We start from the raw sequence: 6,005 nt of genomic DNA on the forward strand, positions 1-6,005 counted from the left end.
CAAAATATCGCCATAATCTAAGATTGACATTATAGTTGATTGAATAATTGTCCTTCTATTCTCTAAAGAGAAACATGACCTCAAGCTGTACAATGCACCCAGTTTAATTGTCACTTTCTTTGTGAGCTCAACCACGTGTGTTTTAAATGAAAGCTTGTCATCTAGTCAGATGCCAAGGTATTTGTAATCTGTAACACGTTAAATGTGCATGCCATTCAGGGAACAGATGGAAAAGGTGTCAAGATCACACTTCCTTGACCTTGTGAATGCCATGAATTTAGTTTTGGTTTCATTTGAAATCAGTCTAAGTTTTTTTTAAGGATTTCTGCACACAGTCAAATATACACTGAAGGTTTGATACAGCTTCCTCTATTGATGGTGCACAAGCATGAAGAATCATGTCATAAAATGTGCTTTACAGTTTTCTACAGAAGCACAGATATCATTTACAAAGTGAACAACAATGGACCTAAAATTGACCCTTGTGGCACGCCATTTTTTTAATCTTAAAAACTCTGAATGCAGTCCTGCAGCAAATATACACTGGGCTCTATCAGTGAGGTAATCCTGAAACCACTCAAAGGAGACCTACTATGCTTTTTGGGGTTTCCCTCTTCTTTAGTGTGTTATATATAGCATTTTTTTGCCTCCATAAGGTCGTTAAGTAAAAAGAAAAAAGGCCAGGCCAAAGGGAGTTCTGTCTCCCCACAGACATACAGATCCTGACCTGCCTGTGTGGAAGCAAAAAGTCAAGGTCCCGAGCCGTGCCAGAAAGCTCGCGACCTCGCTCTTTTCTTCTCAAACGGACTGTCTTTGTCTTCCATTAGATATCAAAAACTCAAATACTCAGAGGTAAAAAAAAATCACTGGAGACACGTAGAATCAGATGCAACTGAGTTTAANCACTTTTTCTCCTTTCATCCTAAACCCCACCTCTTTACTCGTACTCGTAATGTTTTTCCTAGACAATCTAAGACCGCCTCCTCTTACTAGGGTCATTCTCAGGACAAGCTGTAATTCCCCTAACTTTCCACCAGTGTTTCTGAGCCCATCCTCCATGCTATTTTTAGAAATGATTCACAGTGAGTCCTAGGTACTTCTCCACCACAATGCTTAAGTGCTCAATGAATTTGTCAGTTGCACAGATTATATTGCTTCAACACGTATCTTTTAAAAGTCAACTAAAAGGTACAGTATATGTCTTCAGTAAATCAGTACATTACACTACACCTGACACCGCTTGTTTGAATTTCTGGCTTTTACTTCCGCGATTTATTTCATAACAATGTGCATGGCACACAGTGCCCACAAGCCGGCCACTGAGCCATACCCCCTAACACACCTGCTCCGAGCAGAGTGGAGGAGCAGGGTTGCCAGGTCCGCTTATTAGCCGCAACTTTGGGCTTGTTTGCTTACAAATATTGGTAGTTGCGGGTTGCAGTTTTTTTGGGCTTGTTTCTAAAGTGGAGTTGCTTATCTGGGCTTGCTCTCTAAACGTCGCCTGTCTCTGATAGTATGTCGGACTGCAGGATGTTTCCACAGCTCTGCTCCCTCCGCCCCTCTCCTTCTCCGCATACACACAGGTGACAGTCAGTCAATGACACTTTTCACATTTAAATTGCGTGATTAATGGAGGTTCTTTAACTATTTTGCTAATAAGTGGGCGAAATATGGAAAGAATACAATAAAGATTTGTAAAAAGAGAAAGGATTAAAAGATTCACCTTCAAGAGGGGGACGATTCAAAAGCAGTGTGCAGATTCAGATTCTGTGTGAAATATGTACTCATCAGTTAGATCTTGTCCAGCATACCAGCACTGTCAGTGAAAGTAAAATGGCTCATTATATGCAACTTCTTTCATTTATTCTTTTTTTTTTTTTATATAGACAGATTAACTACAGTGGCCTCTCTTCTGGGGGGGGGTTGCTTCTTTTGGGATTGTTTTCATAGCCCTGGTTGCCTGTTTCTCTCCCAAGATCTGGCATTTTCCTGAGGACTGCTTCACAAACTGGCAACAGTTTCCAGCTGGATTTTCACTGCGGTTACTGCTGAAAGACGGGGCAGTTCAATCAATCAATCAATCAATTTTATTTATAAAGCCCAATATCACAAATCACAATTTGCCTCACAGGGCTTTACAGCATACGACATCCCTCTGTCCTTAGGACCCTCGCAGCGGATAAGGAAAAACTCGATAGAAACCTCAGGAAGAGCAGCTGAGGAGGGATCCCTCTTCCAGGACGGACAGACGTGCAATAGATGTCGTACAGAACAAATTAACATAATAAATTAACAGTAATCCGTATGACACAATGAGACAGAGAGAGAGACAGAGACAGAGAGAGATGCAGGACAGATGGTAACAATAATAGATTACAACAACATTAATGAAAGTAATAATACTATAATTATTATTCCGACTACTGTGGTACAATATGTTGAAAGTATATATTAATATCTGATAATATACATATGTGACAATAATCATATATCTATAATAACAGTAGAAGTATGACTAATGATATGACAGCAACAGCAGGGCGCATCTGGCAGGACCACGGCAGCAGCACAACCACACACGTCAGACTATCCAGGCACCACTGCAATATAAGTTAACCTGCGAGACAGTGGAGCACAAAGGCTCCGGAGAAGAAGCCGAGTTAGTGACATGCAGTATGGCCGAGTTAGCAAGATGCAGTAACAGGACATGAGAGAGAGAAATGGAGAGAGAGAGAGAGAAAGAGAGAAGGTGCCCGGTGAATTATAGGAGGTCCCCCGGCAGACTAGGCCTAAGTCAAGCTAACTAGGGGCTGGTACAAGGCAAGCCTGAGCCGACCCTAACTATAAGCTTTGTCAAAGAGGAAAGTCTTAAGTCTAGTCTTAAATGTGGAGACGGTGTCTGCCTCCCGGACCACAACAGGAAGATGATTCCACAGGAGAGGAGCCTGATAGCTGAAGGCTCTGGCTCCTGATCTACTTTTGGAGACTTTAGGGACCACGAGTAACCCTGCATTCTCAGAGCGCAGTGTTCTGGTGGGATAATATGGCACTATGAGCTCTCTAAGATATGACGGAGCCTGACCATTTAGAGCTTTATAAGTTTACAGTAGGATTTTAAATTCAATTCTGGATTTTACAGGGAGCTAGTGCAGAGATGCTAAAACAGGAGAAATATGATCTCATTTCTTAGTTCCTGTTAGTACACGTGCCGCTGCATTCTGAATTAGCTGGAGAGTTTTTAAAGACTTATTAGAGCTACCTGATAATAGGGAGTGCTGGGAATAGAATGATTTTATGTGTTTTACGATAAGTTGTGTTTCACTATATAAGTTTTAGATGTGTGAACAATGAGAATACTGAAATGATTTCAGCTGATCTGAATGTGTTTGCTTTGCAGAAGTGGAGAAGTACAGGAGAGGAAGAGACATGAAGTCTGAGGAGCACATATCGCAATGCTTAGATAATTAGTTTCATATATGGTAAAAAGAATAGAAAGTGATGTACAGATAGTAAGGTACAGCTCGTGTAGGGAGTTGTGTTGTTCTCTTGTCTTTCAAAACAGGAACCACGCCCCCACCGTCAGCGGGAAGGAGTCAGATTAACACGAGGCAGGGGCGTGGTGTGGCGAAGGAGGAAGTGGAACCGCCAATGAGAAGAGGACAACGCCTCGCGTGTACAATGACTCATGTGACGCTTAACTACACTGGGTCAGGAAGAGATAGTCAGTCAGACTTCGTGAACTGGCACACTTTGTTGCTTGTCAGGGAAAGAAGTTGAGACCCAGAGCTCTGTAATTTTATTCCTTTACTGCTTCATAAACTACATTAACTGAGACCGAATATCTTCTCCTATTGCTTCATTAAAGAACACGCAGGACTGAGCTCACACATAGCACACTATAGAGTAGGACGAGCCTTGAGTCCCACAGGAGTTACAGTAATCCAGCCTAGAGGTAACAAAAGCGTGGGCCACTTTTTCTGCATCTTTTCGGGTCAGGATAGGCCTAATTTTCGCAATGTAACGCAGATGAAAAAATGCAGTCTGTGAGGTTTGTTTTAAATGAGAATTAAAAGACAAATCTTGATCAAATATTACTCCGAGGTTTCTTACGGTAGTGCTAGAGGCCAGAGCAATGCCATCTAGAGAAACTATGTCATCAGATAAAGAGTCTCTGAGTTGTTTGGGGCCAAGAACAATAACTTCAGTTTTGTCTGAATTTAACATCAGGAAATTGGTGCTCATCCAAGTTTTTATGTCTTTAAGGCAGTTATGGAGTTTAGTTAATTGATTACTTTCTTCTGGCTTCATCGATAAATACAACTGAGTATCATCCGCATAACAATGGAAATTTATAGAGTGATTTCTAATGATGTTACCTAAAGGAAGCATATATAGAGTAAATAGGATTGGTCCGAGCACAGAACCTTGCGGAACTCCATAACAAACTTTGGTACGTAAGGATGATTCATTATGAACATCAACAAACTGAAAACGATCAGATAAATAAGATTTAAACCAGCTCAGTGCAGAACCTTTTAGGCCAATTAAGTGATCCAGTCTCTGCAGTAGAATTTGATGGTCAATTGTGTCAAACGCCGCACTAAGATCTAATAAAACAAGTACAGAGACAAGTCCTTTGTCTGAAGCAATCAGAAGGTCATTTGTAATTTTAACTAGTGCTGTCTCAGTGCTATGATGCACTCTAAATCCTGACTGAAATTCCTCAAATAAATTATAATGATGGAGAAAATCACACAGCTGGTCTGTGACTACTTTCTCAAGGATCTTTGAAAGAAAGGGAAGATTAGACATTGGTCTATAGTTGGCTAACACCTCTGGATCCAGGGTGGGCTTTTTTAGCAGAGGTTTAATTATAGCTACCTTAAAAGACTGTGGTACCCTTAGCCCTTAGAGTTTCATGCCAACCCTTAGCGCAGGCTATCCGACAGAATCCCCTTTTTCCAGGTGTCCAGATTGGCCAGAGGTCACATAAATTAATGTTTTATGCTGATGATATTTTATTGTTTGTATCTCAGCCCGATCGCTCCATGCCTGCACTTCTAGATCAAATGGAATCCTTTTCCAAAGTCTCAGGATATAAAATAAATTGGACGAAGTCGGGGGCCTTGCCCCTGACATCCTACTGCCCTAAAACCCTTTTTCATCCAGGTGCCTTTCAGTGGCCTACTAAAGGAATTACTTGTTTAGGTATTGTTTTCCCCCCTAACCTCCACTCCTTAGTACAGGTGAACTTTGAACCCCGTCTTAACCAGCTTAGGGCAGATATAGACCATTGGACCCCCCTTTTCCTCTCTTTGTGGGGAAAAGCGACCGTTATTAAAATGATTAGTGTTCCTAAATTCCACTACCTACTCCAAGCTCTTCCCTTAGACATCCCTCGTAATTATTTTAAACAGTTCGACCAGTTGTGTAAAAAAATTTTATGGGGGAATGGCCGCCCTAGAATTAACCTGAAGAAACTACAGAGACCAGTGGATAAAGGGGGCATGGGCTTTCCGAATTTGTTGCTGTACCACTACGCCTTTAGCCTTGGACACCTGGCTCACTGGTCACTACCACCAGAGAGGGCACCTCCCTGGCTCTTAAAGGGGCAATAAGCGAAATTCATCATTTCTAGATTGAAGGAATTAAAAAATTGCTATGTGAAGAACTAGAGGTGTAATTTCATTTGGAGTATAGCATGACCTCACACACCCTCTCTCTGTGTTGATCTCCAGCCCATTGTTTACAAGCCGGTCCGGCTGAGCGTTCATGTACGTTTATGTGAATCCTTAATGTTACAATCGTAGCATGGGTTAATGTCCGGAGCTTCGGTCCCAGCAATGGGTCAGGCCTTTCGGTTGTGTTAGGTGTGTAGCCCGGCAGCCCAGCTAATTTGCAGTTAGCATTGTAAAATGCCAGGGCAGTCTGGCGGCTGTGTTTAGCTATTCCCCTGCCTACTTCAATGATGATGGTACCTGTAATAAATGTAATATATTTGCTGA

General features: G+C 41.8%; 1 pseudogene; it reads right to left on the reverse strand.

Annotated features, from left to right (window-relative positions):
• Positions 1 to 2,837: 2,837 nt before the first annotated feature.
• Positions 2,838 to 6,005, reverse strand: part of LOC126388642 (uncharacterized) — a 33,003-nt pseudogene continuing 29,835 nt past the window's right edge.

This window comes from Epinephelus moara, chromosome 4 (assembly GCF_006386435.1).
Source record: "Epinephelus moara isolate mb chromosome 4, YSFRI_EMoa_1.0, whole genome shotgun sequence".
Classification (NCBI taxonomy): Eukaryota; Metazoa; Chordata; class Actinopteri; order Perciformes; family Serranidae; genus Epinephelus; species Epinephelus moara.